The following is a 17,733-nucleotide window of genomic DNA, read 5'->3' as shown; positions in this document are numbered from 1 at the left end:
GAATTGATATTTTTTGTTTGCGCTTCTTTTCATGTTGACACTAGTGATCTTTATTTGGCGCTGGAAGGGCGCCAGATTTTCTCCATGCAAGAAAAACCCTCATGTCTGAGTGTCAGAATCCTTTAATATATTGATACAGCCAGCAACGTTGCATATTCCATGTCTGAAAAGGGCTTTAGAAACAAAGAAGACTAAGGTTTCTGAGGTTTAACGGGGATTCACTTGTCATTTTATGTCAGTGGGCACGTTTTAATCCCCCGTTGCAGGTTACGGGCACAGTTCATTGGTTTAAGAGGGAAAAGCCTCATTTGATCGTGGCACAGTGCCTGACCCAGTTGACAGCATTTGCCATATTGTTTGGGTGTTGATTAATCCTAATGCAGCTTCAACAAAGCTGGCAGTGGCGTGAAAGTGGAGCAACCGAGAGGCCTGGTGCCAAATCCAGAGAGTAGCGCAAGTAATATGGGAGGCAAAATCTCACAAGTCCCCTGAGCATGTGCTCGACTGTAGAGATGGCCACAGGTTGCGCGCGCGCACACACACACACACACACACACACACACACACACACACACACACACACACACACACACACACACACACAGACTCTTGCACACAGCATACACACTTCCACCTCCTCTTGTCTGTCTCCCTTTATCATGTGTTTCCTCCCAGATCTAATGTAGTGGTGGGAGGGTCAGGGGCAGAGGGTGCACAGGCATTATTAAGCCCACTTGAATTAACAGAACAGCCCCCAGCCTTTCCTCTAAAGCCTCCAGCTGGGGAGAGCTTAATCCCCATGGTCCCCTGTCTCGCCCATTAAACAAACTCCCCCCGCCCCTGCTCCATTGCTCTGCTGCACACACACAGACACACAGTAACGTGTGTCTGTGTGTGTGTATGAGAGAGAGCAACAAGCTTAACTATGTGTGTCCGATGATTGGCGAGGGGGGGGGTACTGGACATTAGTGCGTGCACAGAGGCGAGCATAAAAACGCACAAACATGCACGTTGGCTTTATTTTCTGGTAATTATTGCTCTAGTACATGCATAGAAATAAAAGGATTTTTCCCTTTCAACGTCAATAAGAGCCCCCTCCCCCTCTCTCTCTCTCTCACACACACACACACACACACACATTCTTACCAGCCTCAAGGGTCTTATCTGCTTTTTGTATCTGGGGAAAAAATTGAATGTGGGGCTTGACACACGCAGGCCAGCAGATGTCTGGGTCATTGAGGTTAGGCCAGCTGATTAGCATGACAAACACAGCCCTGCATGTGCCCCCCACCTACCAACCCACCCAAACATCACCAACCTGCAGGAGGCCCCTCATTTAAGTGGCCGAGTAGAGGCCATGGGTCACAGGTGATGTTGATTTTGGTGAAAGGCCACGGTGGATGATTGTCAGAGTGCTTTGGGGTTTGGCTAAAATGGAGGGGTGTAGATTGGTACAGCCCTTCTCTTGTTGAGCATACACACATACTGACTTAGACTCAAGTAGGCAGAAAAGATGCGAGTACAGATTCAGACACTGACTTATACCTCCTGCTGGTGGCTGGCTTCCCAAACTCTGCAAATGCACATTGGACGACAGTGAGCTGAGTCTGTTCCTTTTTCTTCTTTGTTTCTAAACACAGAAAGCCCAGCTAAAAATGAGAAAACACTGCAGTGCCAGCATAATTTTCATGGTTTCTTTTTCTTCAACAACCCATTTATGTGTTTGGTTGTAGAAGGAACCGTTTCTGCTCACCTATAGAGTAGATCAGATGTGGGAACATGCTATGTAGTCAAAACAATAGATGGATGTAGTCATTCATGTATTGTGCATATTGAAGCCTTGCCATGTTCTTTTTTTTGAGCAAGAAATTATTATATTTGGATTAGAGATTCACCAGTTGACTGTCCAGAGACAAGAATTGGTCTGTTTCCACTGCTCTCCGCTCATATGACCATTAAAGCGCTAGTCTGTGTTATGCCACAAAGCCGCACAGGCAAATAGTTGGACACACACTTAAAGCCACTTACTTTGTTGTTAGCTTGGAACTGAGTGAAGACTCAGACATTTCACTAAAGTAAACAGCAGAGAAAACCGCATAAATGTTCGTGACATCAAACCTAATGAGTCACTTAAACATGGACATTTTATAGAAATTAACAAAGAAAAAGTGGCTTAAACTAGAGCTATCCAGAACTCTGAGCCAGCCACAAACTAACAGCCTCAGTCTGAGCAAAGGATAAAAACAGTTATGAGAAAAATTATGGAGCCGCATGAATCCGAGAGAAAGGTTTAATGTCCTGTTATTTAGTGAAGTTATAAAGTATATGTGTTGTATAGGCTGTCAGTTTTAGTTCTTAGAAAGAATAAGAATAATTGGCAGATAGCAAATAATCAGAAATCATAATTTGCTGAGGAAATTGCAATCGGTGCTGCTCTAATTTGCACAAGAAGTAAAGTGCTTCAGACCTGTCATAGTTTCTGTATCTGCAAACCTGCTAGAGTGTGCTTGGGTGACATAAATTTTGTCCACATACTGTGTGTGCGAGGCTCCGTGCACACGTCTGCGTTCCTGTAAATTTTATATGATCACACAGACTGAGAAACTGCACTGCAGTGTATCAATTATACACATGGACCCTTCAGGCAGACTTCCAGCAGAATTCCCAGAAGTAGAACAAGAGTGACGATCGGTCCATGGTGTTTGAACTGCCGAGGGGCGCAATGCAAAGACACATCTGATTAATCTAATTACAATTTCACTGACCAAAACTTCTTGGATGAACTTTACACAAGAAGCTATATTATTAGTTATATAGCTGCATTAAAAATGCTCAAAAAGGCATCAACAGCACAAACAAAGTTAATAGATCAGTGGCTTCACTTAATTGATTTGTATTTGGGTTTGCCTTGATGATAGCATAGGGGTAACTGGGGTTCTGTGGTTCATGATTGCCATTTTAACCCCTTACCTTGCAGTTCCCCGCATGTATGCCTTCTTTGTGTTTGACTCCATAAATAAGTTGTCTTTTGCACGTCATCAGTTTGACAAGTTACTAGAAAAATATGACCATGTTTTTGTGAAATGGGGTGAAGAAAAGGCAGATTAATGTAAATTTTAATTCACTACTGTTGGGAAAATATTAAGAGTTGAGTGCATTAAGATAAATTGAGACTGAAAAAGATGACGTTATAAACAACATGGTAATGGACTGGCTTGCATATAGGGGCTTTTCTGGAGTTGCTGACCACTCTAAGCACTTTCAACTTCAACCCACATTTATACATTCACACATTGCTTCATTCTATACACTTAAAGCACTTTGTCTGCCACTTCTGGCTATTTTAGAAGCACGAGTTAACCTAACATGGATTTAACCTGAGCACTCAGAGGAAACCCATGCATGCAAAGGGAGAACATGCGAAACCCCAGTCTGGATTAAAAGTCGAAATCTTCTTGCTGTGGAATGACAGTGCTGAAAACGTCATTACTGTACTGTTTATAGTTTTTCATGTAATAATTGTTGACGGTTAGCGTTTTCTCATCATACAAATATCGATGCTATTTTAGAATAGAATAGAATAGAATTCAACTTTATTGTCATTGCACATGCACAGGTACAGGGCAACGAAATGCAGTTTGCATCCATCCAGAAGTGCTTTAGTGATATAGATATATTACAATATATATTAGCAATAATATAGATATGTGAGTATATTACAGAAATGGGTCTATTATGGTATGTTATAATGTACACGGTATGAAGTATGTTGTGAATATTCTATAACTATAAGTATGTACAGGCTGTAGTGAGTACAAGCTATGTACAGGATATGAACAGGATATAAATATGAAAAACTATACAGAATATGAAATAAATAACTTTACAGAATCTGGGATATACAGCTATACAGAAATGGGAACTATGCAAGTTGTAAACAGTTGTAGGATTAAAGATTATTGAATGTACAGAATGATTATTTACACGGAGCTATACAGTAGTGCAGTTAAGATAAGTGAGGGTGTAGATAGTTTCTACAGAGGCTATATAAAGTGCTAGTGGTTGTGAGTGGTGGTTCAGTCCATGTTATTATTGTGTTTGAGGGTACAGTTGTCCATTGTGGGTGTGTGTATGTTCAGTCCATGAGTTTAACGTGGGTCAGATGTCAGGAGGCAGAGTTCAGGAGTCTGACAGCTGTGGGGAAGAAGCTGTTCCGGTACCTGGTGGTCTTAGTCCGGAGGCTCCTGTGGCGCCTCCCAGAGGGCAGGAGGGTGAAGAGTCCATGTGATGGGTGACTGGGGTCTTTGATGATTTTCCCAGCCCTTTTCAGACACCGCTTCCTGTAGATGTCTTTTATGGCAGGAAGTGGTGCTCCGGCGATGCGCTGGGCAGTTTTCACGACCCTCTGCAACGCCTTCCGGTCCGAGGCAGAGCAGTTCCCGTACCAGACTGTTATACAGTTGGTCAGGATGCTCTCGATGGTGCAGCGATAGAAGTTCACCAGGATGTCTGAGGACAGGTGGTTCTTGACCAGCTTGGAGCAGTTGGTCGTCCAGGTGAGATCCTCGGAGATGTGGACTCCCAGGAACTTGAAGCTGCTCACACGCTCCACAGCCGTCCCCTTAATGTGGATGGGTGGATGTGGGTCAGCATTCCTCCTGTAGTCCACGATGAGCTCCTTGGTCTTCTCGGTGTTAAGCAGCAGGTTGTTTCTGTCGCACCACTCAGCCAGACGATCTACCTCCTCCCTGTAGGCGGCCTCATCGTTGTCACTGATGAGGCCAATCACCGTGGTGTCATCTGCAAACTTAATGATGGTGTTGGAACCATCAGCCGGTCTGCAGTCGTGGGTGAAGAGGGAGTAGAGGAAAGGGCTCATCACACAGCCTTGTGGTACACCGGTGTTCATTGTGATGGTAGATGAGCAGCGGTTATCCAGCCGGACATGTTGGGGGCGGTTGGTCAGGAAGTCCAGTAACCATTTGCAGATGAGGGAACTGATACCCAGGTCTGTCAGTTTCCTGATGAGTTGTGAGGGGTGGATTGTATTGAATGCTGAACTGAAGTCTATAAACAGCATTCTGGCGTAGGTGTTGTTGTTGTCCAGGTGTGAGAGGACAGAGTGCATTGCGATGGAGACTGCATCCTCTGTGCTCCTGTTCCGGCGGTATGCGAATTGGTGGGGGTCCAGGGTGGGGGGGAGACAGGATTTGAAGTGTGCTAGGACCAGTCGCTCTAAGCACTTAGTGATGATGGGGGTGAGTGCTACTGGGCGGTAATCATTGAGGCAAGATGGGTTGGAGTTTTTGGGTATCGGGACGATGGAGGTGGATTTGAAGCAGGCCGGTACCACAGCGTGGGCCAAGGACAGATTGAATATGTCTGTGAGCACTCCTGCAAGCTCCCCAGAACACGCTCTGAGAACACGCCCGGGGATGCCATCAGGGCCTGCAGCCTTGTGGACATTGATCCTGCTCAGCACCGCTCCTACATCGGTGGGGGAGAGAGTCATAGGTTGGTGGTCTGGCGTCATGTCTGCTTTGGTTGTTTGCTGCTGCTTCAGTTGAGCAGACGCTGTAGTGTTCGGTGATTCAGATTCTTCACCCACATCACGATTTATGCTCTGAGTCAGTTTCAGCCTCTTTTGGCTTTTATCAATATTGTTTCCACTGCAGTTTAGCCAAAGCTAAAGCATACTGTACATTAGTTAGTTTGAACTTTTAAAAAAGTTATTGACGTTTCCATGCAGTTGTTTTTTTTTTTTTTTTAATGCGATAAAGGATTCATAAGTATGTCTGCAAAGAGGAATATTTTTTAAGTATATTATGTATAACAACAAACGCACAAGCACCTTGGAGTTTATGGCACCCCAGAGAAGCATATGGCTTGAACAAAGTACTGAATCAAGAGGACTGAAAACGTGTCACCGCTCTATAAATGATGCACTTCCCTGCTGGGCCAATCAGTTACAAAACTCTCACCTTGTGGTGATTTTATAAATAAATAAATAAAGAGAAATTAACATGATTATCCACCGATTCTGAGGAAAGAAATAAACAACTAATGGCGTATTTTTAAGTTACAAGCAAGGCTAAACCTTTATGAGAGAGCTCGTAAATGCTTGTTATGTGCTGTATGTGTTACAGTTACTGTCATTAAAAAATAAAATAATTGTAATTTTAAAATGAAAATATATTTCATAATAATTATTTTCATTTTAGCTCCTCCCCTAAACTTCTTTAGTGGCGAGGAGTCAATTATCCATCTCTTATCTGTCTATTTGTCCATCTATCTGACTCCAATTCACAAGATTCAGTATTCCTCCTTGAAACTTGAACACACTGATCACAAAATGATGATAAATGTCTTTATCCAAAATGTGCTCAAGGTCATATTTGTCTTTTTTTGATCACTTTTCCATTTTATAGGAGTACTGGTCAGATTTTGTGAGCCTATTTAGCTTCTCAGTGTCTTTTCTTACTGTCACTTAGTCCAATACAGGTAACCAATGAAAACAAAACTTTCCTTATGTATTTCACACATTGCAGTAACCTATGAATTGTGATGGATCACAAGCCAGATGAGGGACTGCGTCATTGACATTCTGGTTCTGTATGATTATAATACAGAAACTAAAGGATCCGCAGAAGCATGAGACTTGCCAGTTGAGTTGTCGGTGCATCACTTTGTCAGCTCGGGCTGCTTTGCTTTACACAAAGTACCACAGCAAATTTACCAGAAAGAATGTGACCATAAACAAAAACAGATGTCCTGTTGTTGGTTTCGCTCAAACCTGCGGGAGACACTGATGTGTGTGTTTCTGAGTGTGCATGCGTGTATTTCTGCTGCATTGCCTTCACGGACGAGGCCTGCATGTCAAGGTTACAAATTCACAAGTAATAGACGGCTTTGTTGACGTGGGATGTCCTTTTATTGTCTGTATACATTCTTCTCTTTTAGCATGTGTACAAATTGTGTGTGCGTGCGTGCGTTTCCACACAAAAAAATGTGGTAATGACTTTGTGCGTGTGTGTCTTTGCATGCATGTTCGCAAGTTCCTCTTAAAGTGCGTGTGTGGTTTTCTCGTGTGGGAGTTAATGTTGGGGGGATGTAGTGAGGAACTGCATCAGTATTCAGCAGTTGCTTCCTAGGAGGAGAGTGTGGGAGGTGGGAAGAAAGGAGGGTGGCGGTGGGTGGGGTAAACCTTCCCCAGAGCAGAACGGTGCGATGGGCTGGAACAAAGCGGCTCGACGGGAGGCGGCTTGATTGCCCCTGCCTGGCCACAGCCCGCAGATCTGCCAATGTGCAAAGGAGAATTAGCTGTTCTGTTTGTGTGCCTAACAGCGGTAAGGCCATGACTGAAACAATATGCTACCACATCCCCACCAACAGCCTTTTCATTCAAGAGCAGGGCAATGAGAACCTCCCTTGTTCAGTCTGTCCTGGTCCCATTACTATAAAAAACTAATTTGCATGCTGTTGGCGTAAACATGAAATCAAATAGAGCTCATCAGCATACACTTGAAATTACAATACTCTGATAGAAAACAATATGTGCCAAAGAACTTTGGAGTTCCCCCGGTGTTGCCCAAATGTCAGAGCTCCAGCTTTCTCCTTTCATTGTTAACTTGTTGCAAACTTATCTAATCTTCCCTTCTTCGTTCCTGTTTTTTTTCTCCTCCTTTGGCTGTTGTAAGTAATAACCTTGGTTTTTACAAGCAGGCATCAATCATCTACACAGCCGTACTGGGTGTAATCTTAAAGCCCCCCTTCTGCGAGTCTGGCTTTAATCTCAGCCATGGTTTCCAAACCCACAGTACTGTCGGCCTCACCACTTTCCCCACTTTTGACAAATTGCCCATTTCCCTTGGCTTTGCAATCTCTGCACTCTTTTCCTGTGGTGTGTGTGTGTGTTACACTATGCCTCCCCCACCTTATGTTAGGTCTTATTGTGTACAAGCCTGCGTGCGTGTGGGTATAGTGTACTATATTTTTGTACACAGGTGCATCTGTGTTTGCAGGGCAGTGTGCTATAACTGTCGTGTTTGTATGTGTTTGTACTGTGTACTTGGCTGGCCTTGCCAGGGGGGGTCAAGATAGTTCAGAATGGGGAGGGAAGGTAAGACATGCCAAGCCTATGTTTGCAAGGGCACTTCTCTCGAAGTGATAAAAGTAGAATAATCCCCTTTAAAGCGTCTTAACGAGGTCAAATCTGTTGGGCTGCAAGAGGGAGGTGTGTGTGTATGTGTGCTTGTGTGTTGTGGGGATAATGCTGCAGAAATGGGGGTAAGCCTCTGCTTGGTTTGTGAGAGATAATAATCAAAATCAAATTCCTGGCCGAAACAGGATTAGGCTCTCCCCGTGCTCTAAAGCCCCTGTCCAGAGCGGCTGAAGACACAATCCTATTCCTCAGCCTCTCCTCTCTGATACACATACACACACTTAGCCGCTAACATAGCGAGGCTTCCTTTTGGCCCAGACAGAGTTGGCTGGGGGTGAGCTTGGATGTGGGCCAGTTAGCCCTGTCCCTCTCTCAGATCACTGGGCTCATATGCTTTAGTCCAAACACTAATCCGGGATATTTAGATGGAATTGTTTGGTTGGAGCTATTCTTAGATGGAGGATGTGATCTTGTTTGCTGCTCGTGTATTAGCAAAAAGCTTAAGCCCTCAAAGGCTCTGTGAATCATGTCAGGATGGATTTTTGCTGAAACGTTTGCCCAAATAAACGCACACACCATGCGTTCGTTTCACCAGTACAAAGAGACGGGATGATGCTGAAAGTGGAATGACTGCAGTCGTGCTCAGACAAATGGGCGATGGATTGCATGTATATTTATAAATGCAGACAGACATTGTTTACAGCACATGTTGGAATCAGTCTGAGTCGATGAGTGAAACTCATCTGCGATGTGTGCCTTTGCCATAAGGTCAGGTGGCTGTCAGCCTGTTATATTCCTATGTAAAAGCAAGGTTTTTTGCAGTTAAATCGGCATACTGCAGCAACTTCATCACTAAAGGCGGAGGATTTTCTTACTTTCTGTTTCAGTTCTGTGCATTAGGGCTGGGCTATATCATACCGTTCACGGTAATACTGGTGTAATGTTGGGCAACAATAAGAAAATGAAATATCGCGATAGAATATGGGTAAAACGCGCATGCACAGTGCCTTTGTTTACATACGGACATGGCGGCGACGCAGAATGAGAAGGGCGAAAGTGGATCGTTAAATGAAACAGATGAACCAGAACTGGTTTGTAAAAATGCTGCAACTTCAGTGGTGTGGAACTGGTTTGGCTTTCGTCCGTCAGATACACAACAAAGCACTATTTTTGGTAGAGCATGCTAGTGGGCCGTCGTTATTACCGTGTTTTTTGGAAAATACGGCACACTTAAAATCAATCCTTTGATTTTTCTGAAAATCGACAGTGCCCCTTATAATCCCGTGTGCCTTATGTATGAACTCTGGTTGTGTTTACTGACCTCGAAACGATTTTATGTACACGGCGCTCGAAAATCTGTCAAATGTTTCAGTACGATTTTGCTACGAACCCGCACCGCTTGATGGATTGTTGGAGCATTACGGCTATCGTAGTCAGGCGCCTCACTGTGCTTCAACATAATATTACCGTATTGTATGTGTATAAGCTCTTTTTAAGTTTTGTGGATATTATACATGGTTATGCTGAGGATATGTCGGCCAGTTTCCACTGGAAACGCCTTTTGGTTAAACTGTCAGCGAGAAATTTGCATTTGCACTGTTAATTTTTTTTATATAACTTTAATGCATATAAAACAGCTGCTTGTTTAAGTGAAAATACATTGATGATTTTCTTTGCACTAATAAAGTTGAGTAGTTGTAAAGTATTTTGTCTAGTGTCAGTTATATCATCAGTTATATCGTTATCGCAAATTTTCAAATGTATATCGTGATAAATATTTTTGGTCATATCGCCCTGCTCTACCGTGCATTACTGGCTGGACTCCGAATGCAAGTAGTTAATGTGAATTTCTCTGTTGAAAGCCACAGGTTTGCAGATTTTTTTTAAAATCACAAACAGATTGCACTTAACTGCCAACTTCTCCCCATTAAATCATAGACTGACTCCATCTTTGAAACGGCTATTTCAAAGACGGTGCGTTTGCAAATTATTTTTTCACACCGTTGCAATACTTTTGTTGTTCTGCGGTCTCCGACTGCTGCTTTCTCTGGTGTGACTGTAGCATTATAAAGCAGCTGTACACACAGGTTTGACATGCTATCTAAATTGAGTTAAATTTCAGTGAATACTAGTGCATAAAAACTGCTTGTATAAAATCATCAAATTTAATAAAAGCTGCCAGAAAGTTTACAGACTTTGACTCCACACACTCTTCCAGCTGGAAGTTATACTTATGTCACCGTCTTTGCTCTTGAGGAGATCTCCCATTGATTTTAAATCATGACAGCGCACAGAATGGATGCACCAACACCGCATTTCTACTGCAGTCAGTGAACGTGGCTGTAGCAGGTGTGAGAGTAGTACACAGGTGGTGCATATCAGTTTTATAGTCATGAAGTGTTTGTATTTTAAAAAAAGCACTGAGTTTTATTGTTGTATTTCCTGTGTATTATCTATTTGTCTTTACTTATTCCTGTTGCATAAAGTCAGTAAAATACATGGCAGGTATATGTGCTGGTTTCAGAATCATACAGAGCCTACAGATTCAGATTCATGATGAGTATTTGGTGTACATTATCACTGGATTTTTAGGGTGCTTCTCACTTTTATGGTTGAAAATCTGCATTATTATTATTGAGTCCTTGGTATTAAGATATGTCTAAATGTAAGCACTTGTACTTGGTGTGAAAGTAAGTTGAACTGGGGCATCGCCCACATGCATACTGCCAGCAGTAAATTACCCATAAAATGTATAATCTCATTCAGACTCAGCTAAAAAAAGAATACTCTTTATTTTTTGCTTTCAGCAGAAAAAAAAAATCAGATGGAAACACTTGTTCTTTTCAGTCACGTAGAAAAAAACGTCACGCCTGAAGAATAATAATATGCCTATACTCCACACTTAGATGGGCAGTGGGAATCTGTGATGGACAGAAAAGCCGGATGGCTCAAATGGCATCCTTGAGACTGTTGCTATGGAGCAAACACATCCTGGCATTGAAAAATAGGCCAACTGTTCGTCAGTGTGGCTCTTCTGCATTCATTTAAAAGTGGGAGTGAGATAACATCCAGTCATTAGTGAGTGATTACAATGCCAAGGTTTCATCCCTGCCCCCAGCACACACACACACACACACACACACACACACACACACACACACACACACACACACACACACACACACACACACACACACACACACACACAGAAACACACTCCGGCTGAGATGTAAACAGTTAGGCAGTGCTCCAGGAAATACAATCCCCACACTGCTGCTACCCTCAGGCAGGATTTATACTGAGGAGGATGTTTTCCAATGTATCCTGCTGTTATTGTGTGTGTGTGTGTGTGTGTGTGTGTGTGTGTGTGTGTGTGTGTGTGTGGATACATGCTGCTGTCTCGGCTCTGTTGGTGTGTCTAAATGCTCCACTGTATTCTTGTATTGTTGGTGTGTCTAATCACTGTAGTGTGATCTATGTGTGTGTGCGTAAAGCTGAGTGCCCTCTGTAATCTCCATCCTTTGCCATCGCTTTTGTCGACTGATCCGTGGAGCAGAAACGGCCTTTGCCTGATTCTTATTTAAAATAGACATTATGGTTCACAGTAGACTTCACATGGATTGGACCAGATGATGAGGCCAGGAAGGGTGGGTGCGTGGGGAGGGGCGGGGGTGGGCGATGAGTGTGCTTAGGGTTGGTGGGTGGGGGATGGAGGTGGGGCAGCAATTTCCTGAAACGATGAATCCCATTTATTCGCTGAAGACTGTCTCAATTGCCTCACCAGCGCACAAAGCTTTTTAATGCTTTAATTACGTCTCAAAGGAGCAGGGCAGAATCAAATTAGAGATTGTCCTACATTTAGGTGCTGTGCGCACGTGTGTGTGTGTGTGTGTGTATTATGCAAATTTGTGTGTGTGTGGGCTGTTTTATCCTTGTGTATGATTCATGGCAGTGAATATTTGTTCCTCTGGCAGCCAAGCACCATATATAGAGGCTTATCACACCCCACACACAGATGTGCACACACACATCCTCTCAACCGTTTACGCTGTCTAGGCTATCACTCTGCAACACAAACAAAATGATACACACGCACGCGCACACACACACATGCATTAGCCCAGCTCTCTCTTGGACAAACACATCCACTTCACGCAGCATGCAAGCACCTTTTTTTTTGTCACCGCAGATGGCATGTGTCACAATATTACGGCAGTATTTCATTAACATTATGGGCATCCATCTGTTGTGTGCTCTCAGGTCCCCATAGAGCACCTTGTTTTAGTCACTGACAGAGAAAGAGATAATAAACATGGTTAACAATGTATGTTTCATGGCGCTCGGATAGCCCTACATACTCTGGTTGTAGAGTGGTAAAAATCTCTCACTAGCACTGTGAGAACTGTGCTCATAGCTCTTGTACTTTGCTGGATGTCTTATCAGAAAAAGGGTTTGATTTTGCTGTAGAGTTTTAAAATATATTTAAAACTGTGAAGCATTTTTTTTCTTTTAAAGCTATATTGGCTTATGCAGCCACTTGTTGACAGCTGCCAACCACTCAGTCTATCGACCTTCCTACATACGACACAGTTTGCATTTCACCATCACCATGTCCTTTTATGCAATACAAATAAAAGTAAAGTCTATATCTCCCCGCCTTAAAGGCTTTAGATCACGCCACCTTTTTCCTCCTGCAGGCACATGAACTGAAATAAGCTGATTGACGTTTTTTTTTTTTACATTTCTGGAGAAACTGAAGAGACTTTGCAATGCATTTAACTAATTAGTAACTAAATTTACTAATAATTGTAACTGAAAATTAATTACTGAATTTAGTACAGTAATGCATTACTGAAAAAGGTAATGTGATTACAATATTTACACCCAGCGCTGCAAGTAATATAGTCAAATCTCTTTCCCTTAGGGTCATATGATGCACTGGGGTAAATGACAGTGTTGCCATTGCTGCACAAATAAATGAAATAAAATGAAAAATATCAAGCTGAAAGTAGAGAGTGTAGAATAATTACTCAAGAAGCAGAGTTATCAATCAGATGTGAAAATGTCATCAGTGATTTGGAGTCAAAGTAGATAAGTTAGTAAGCGTCAGGTTCGTGCAGGCTGCAGATGTTGTCATTCAGGCTGTGGCTGCTGTAAATGTGGAGGAGCAATATTTGTCAGACACTGTTTGTTTGTCATTTTTGGTGAAACTGAGCCACTTGTCCTCAGCGACTTCAGTGTGCTGTGTGTGATGTACTAAACTAAAAATGACTTTTTTAATGTGACATTTTCATTATCTTGCCTGATACGTCACGCAGATCTATCATCGCTGTTTCTTTATCCAGTTTAGTTTATTAATTGACATGTTATAACTATGGCAGCCAAAAGCTGATTTTTTTTATTTTTTATTTCATGCTGGTAGGCTGTTATAGAATGTGAATCTTTTGCTGTTGCATCCAACATTTCTCACCTGTTTCACAAGATAGTGATGGGAAGGTGAGACAGAAAAGCTGTTATTGCCATAAAAGCCCTAATCTGGCCCTTGTGAGTCTTGGTGTTTGGTTTTATGGTGTGTTTGTTAGGCTATGTCCACATTAGCCCGGATAGATTTGAAGTCGTTTTCACAGAGGCGTGCATCCACATTGAAACGACCGAAAACGCTTACGTTCCAGTCCTGCGCATGCGCGAAAGCGAGTGAGAATTAAAGGATTTGAAGAAAAGCTATCTGGAGCATGTACAAACTGATATTAATCTTTTTTTTTTTTTTTAGGGCTGTCAAAATTGAGAGCAATCATAACAACTGCTTTATAATGCACTCAACTAGCTTTGTTTAATTGGTCACATGACTAAAATGCGGCATTGTTTTAGAAAGTCTGTGTTTTCGAGCGTCCACACTGCGACGGGGCAGCTCCATTTTGAAATGAATGCGTTTTTGAGAGCGTTTCCAAAACGCTGCATTTTTTTCCTTGAGGAAAACGTCGTCTCAGTGTGAACGGGAGGCCAAAACGGAGAGAAAACGACGCGTTTTCGTTTGAAAACGCATTAGTGTGGACGTAGCCTTAGAAAGTTCTTGCTCCTTTTCTTGCTTTTTCTGTTTCTTATTTTTCCTCCTCCTGCCTCCACTTCTTTTCTCTTCTTCAGCTACCTGGGGCAGCTGACTCTTTGGCATGTTAAACGCTTGCATATTACAGTTCACATTGAGGAAATCGGATCTTGAGCAACAGCTCTGCCCTCTGGCACAGGGGGCAACCTGTACATAGACACACAAGCATGGACACACAGTGCAGTGTGAGCTTCACGGCTGCCTCTAGCCAAGTGCCTTGTGTTGACACAGGCTCTGTGTGGCACAGGCCCATATAGCTGAGCTCTTGTTTGCTGAGCTTGGTCCATGCCGTACTGGCTAGAGAGATAATGGAAAAGGTTATTCTTCTTTACAGTCGAAGCCTCTGTCTCCAAGCAGCAGACTGGTTTGTTTGGGATTGGGGTTTTTTTTGTGTCTGTAGGCAGAATTATAATGTCAGGGCTTCTCGTACCATTTGGATGTGTAATGGCCGAGGTCACTGTCAGAGTTTTACAGGACTGCACGTTTTATGTTTTTCTAAATAAAAGTCTTAAGTGCCTGTGCCTCTTCCGACCTTAGCGCTTCTGAATTTCCAAATGTTTTGCGGCCATAGTACGAAACGCATTTCATGCATGTACAGGATACCAAATGTTGTTACCCTGAAAGAATGCCTTCCCTACTTAAAACCATGGTAGAGTACTCGCTACCGAGCCATTAACAAAAAAAGAGAAACAAAAAAACTTTATCCTGTGAATCAAATAGATCTGCTCTTACAACCTGAAGCTATCTTGTTGCTTCGTATAGTCTCAGTCTATTGTTCTATGAATGCAGAGGAGGCTATTTGCAGTTAAAAATGAGACTGAGCGGCATGTCGTGGTGAGCGGGGTACAAAGCGACAGGTCATTCCTAACAATGTCGGGCTAGCTTCCCGTAAGTGCGGCAATCAGAATTCTGATGGTTTTTTGTAACTGCTCGATCGCAGTGTGGAAAATGTCTCTTTTTTTCTTTTTTTTTCTCCCCCCCCACATGACCCATTATGCAGCCTGCTGAGAAATAATGAGATTTTGTCCCTATTTGGGTTTGATGCTCTCTGTGCTCCAACACACAACCAGTGCATCCACTGCTGCCCGGGGAATGTAGTGTGGAGAGAATTACAATAAGGGCTAATGGCAACATCCAGGCTAGGCAAAAGATGTTGTTTGCTAAAAATCCCAATGTGTCTTTGACATGACATGGTTGTCATTTGAATCACAGTATATCTAAAACGCTCTGTTTTTTGTTTTTTGTTTTTTCTGTGTGGCAGGTTAATTGTGAATGCACAGGCCACTCTGGGCATTAAAACATGGCTTTGAGTTAAACCACTTTAAAGTAACACAAACTTTTAAATAGGTAGCCTTACTGTCTTTTATCTGTTTCACTGTTAAAAGACGATTATCAACCCATGTAACCTTTGCCTCCCAAGAAATGAACTTTTAAGATTCTTTTTAAAGGCATCAGTGGCGGCAAAATATCTCAGAGATGAGCTGACACTGCTTATGCTGAAGGCTGCTGCAGGAGCTTGGGTTTGAATCTGCCTCAGACCATTTCCTGTGTGTCATTCCCCCCTCCCTGCTTTCCTGTCTGCTTTCGGTGCTTTCCTATCAATAAAGGCAGAATGCCAGAAATGAATCTTAAAAAAGACAACAGTGAAACACAAATAATGGTCCTCGTCACCATAACCAAATCTGTTATTTTTTTGTATTAATGTGGTGAAAAAACAACCTTGTCAGGTGATTCTCCAAATTAGCTCCAAACAGACAGTGTCATTGTGTTATTTTATGTATGCTAATTTAACATGACTTTGGCTACAACATAAAAAAACAGCGACTGAAGCAAATTCAAATGAAGTCATCTGAAGGGAAACCCTGAGTAGTGGAATTTAATGTGATTTTTACCTTGAAACATACCACCCATCTTAAACGTTTTTGGAAACCAAGGAAGCACCCACAAGACAGCGCTTCCAGCCAGAATCCTCAGGAATGACTTGAGGAGAGTTAAAGGCACAGATCCCAACATCACTGAGCATCCAAAGTACACGTCGGAGCAAGCCTGCCCCATGGAAACCCTGCCCACAGCACTCAAAGTATCCGCTTCCAATATCCTCTTTCCAAGACAGCACAGGGGAAATTCTCAGAAATCCTGTGTCTGTGCCCTACTATGTCATACCTGTTTTGTTAGCATATGGGTAAGTTACAACATAGTCTCTGTAGTTATTCATAACAGTACTTGCTGTCTTGGCTGAAACACCTTTTAGTGAAGGTTACGAATGATCTTCTTACTGCCTCTGACAGCGGACTCGTCTATGTGCTTGTCCTGCTAGATCTCAGTGCAGCTTTCAGTACTGTTGATCATCACATTTTATTACAGCGATTAGAGCACGCTGTAGTTATTAAAAGTACTGTGCTACAGTGGTTTATATCATGTCTATCTAACAGACTCCAATTTGTTCATGTAAATGGAGAGTCCTCTTCACACACTACGGTTAATTATGGAGTTCCACAGGGTTCCATGTTAGGACAAATTCTGTTTACATTATACATGCTTCCCTTAGGCAGTATCATCAGAAGGCATAGCATACATTTTCACTGCTATGCTGATGACACCCAGCTTTATCCATGAAGCCCGATAACACACCAAGTAGTTAAACGGCAAGAATGTCTTAAAGACATAAAGACCTGGATGACCTCAAATTTTCTGATTCTAACTTCAGATAAAACTGAGGTTATTGTACAGAGCCTTCACCTCTCAGGCCCCTCTTCTGTGGAACCAGCTTTCGGTTTGGATTCTGGAGACAGGCACCCACTCTACTTTCAAGAGTAGGAACCAGCAGCAATAGATCTAGGGTCCTGGGGCAGTCCAGTGAGTGTCCAGCATGGAGTGTTTCTTCTTCAGTAACCTTTTTCACTCGCAATGTGTTTATACACCGCTCTGCATTTAATTATTATTTGCTATTATTATCTCTGGCACTCTTCCATAGCATATCTTTGTCCTGTCTTCATCCACTCACCCCGAACCGGTCATGGAAGATGGCTGCCACTCCTTTAGCCTGGTTCTGCTGGAGGTTTCTTCCTGTTAAAAGGGAGTTTTTCCTTTCCCATGTCGCCAAACTGTTTGCTCATAGGGGTTCATATGATTTCTGGAGTTTTCTCTTTTGTCTTATTGTAGGGTCTTTACCTTACAATATAAAGTGCCTTGAAGCAGCTGTTGTTGGGATTTCCAAACACTGCAAGTACTGTTACAGTGTGGCAGAGAGACACATAACGTCAGCATTGGAATTTAAATTCCCCATAAAGATACTTTTATAAAGTATCTTCATAAAAGTATCATTAGTTATACAAGAAGCAGGCCTAAATGTTTACTCACTGTCACTCAAAGTGAATGCTGGAATAACAAAAAGGAATGTTAAGATAATCATTACCCACTTTGTATTACCATTGTACCTCATGCATCATCAAACAATAGGATGTTATGG

General features: G+C 42.6%; 1 protein-coding gene across 2 annotated transcripts in view; it reads left to right on the top strand.

Moving 5' to 3' along the window:
- The window catches only part of tle5 (TLE family member 5, transcriptional modulator), a 57,472-nt gene that overhangs the window by 9,820 nt on the left and 29,919 nt on the right, over nucleotides 1-17,733 (top strand). The gene's annotated exons all lie outside the window — the stretch shown is intronic.

The sequence above is a fragment of the Astatotilapia calliptera genome, chromosome 23 (assembly GCF_900246225.1).
Source record: "Astatotilapia calliptera chromosome 23, fAstCal1.2, whole genome shotgun sequence".
Lineage (NCBI taxonomy): Eukaryota > Metazoa > Chordata > Actinopteri > Cichliformes > Cichlidae > Astatotilapia > Astatotilapia calliptera.
Note: the sequence above shows the minus strand (reverse complement) of the source record. Positions and strands in the feature narration are given on the sequence as shown.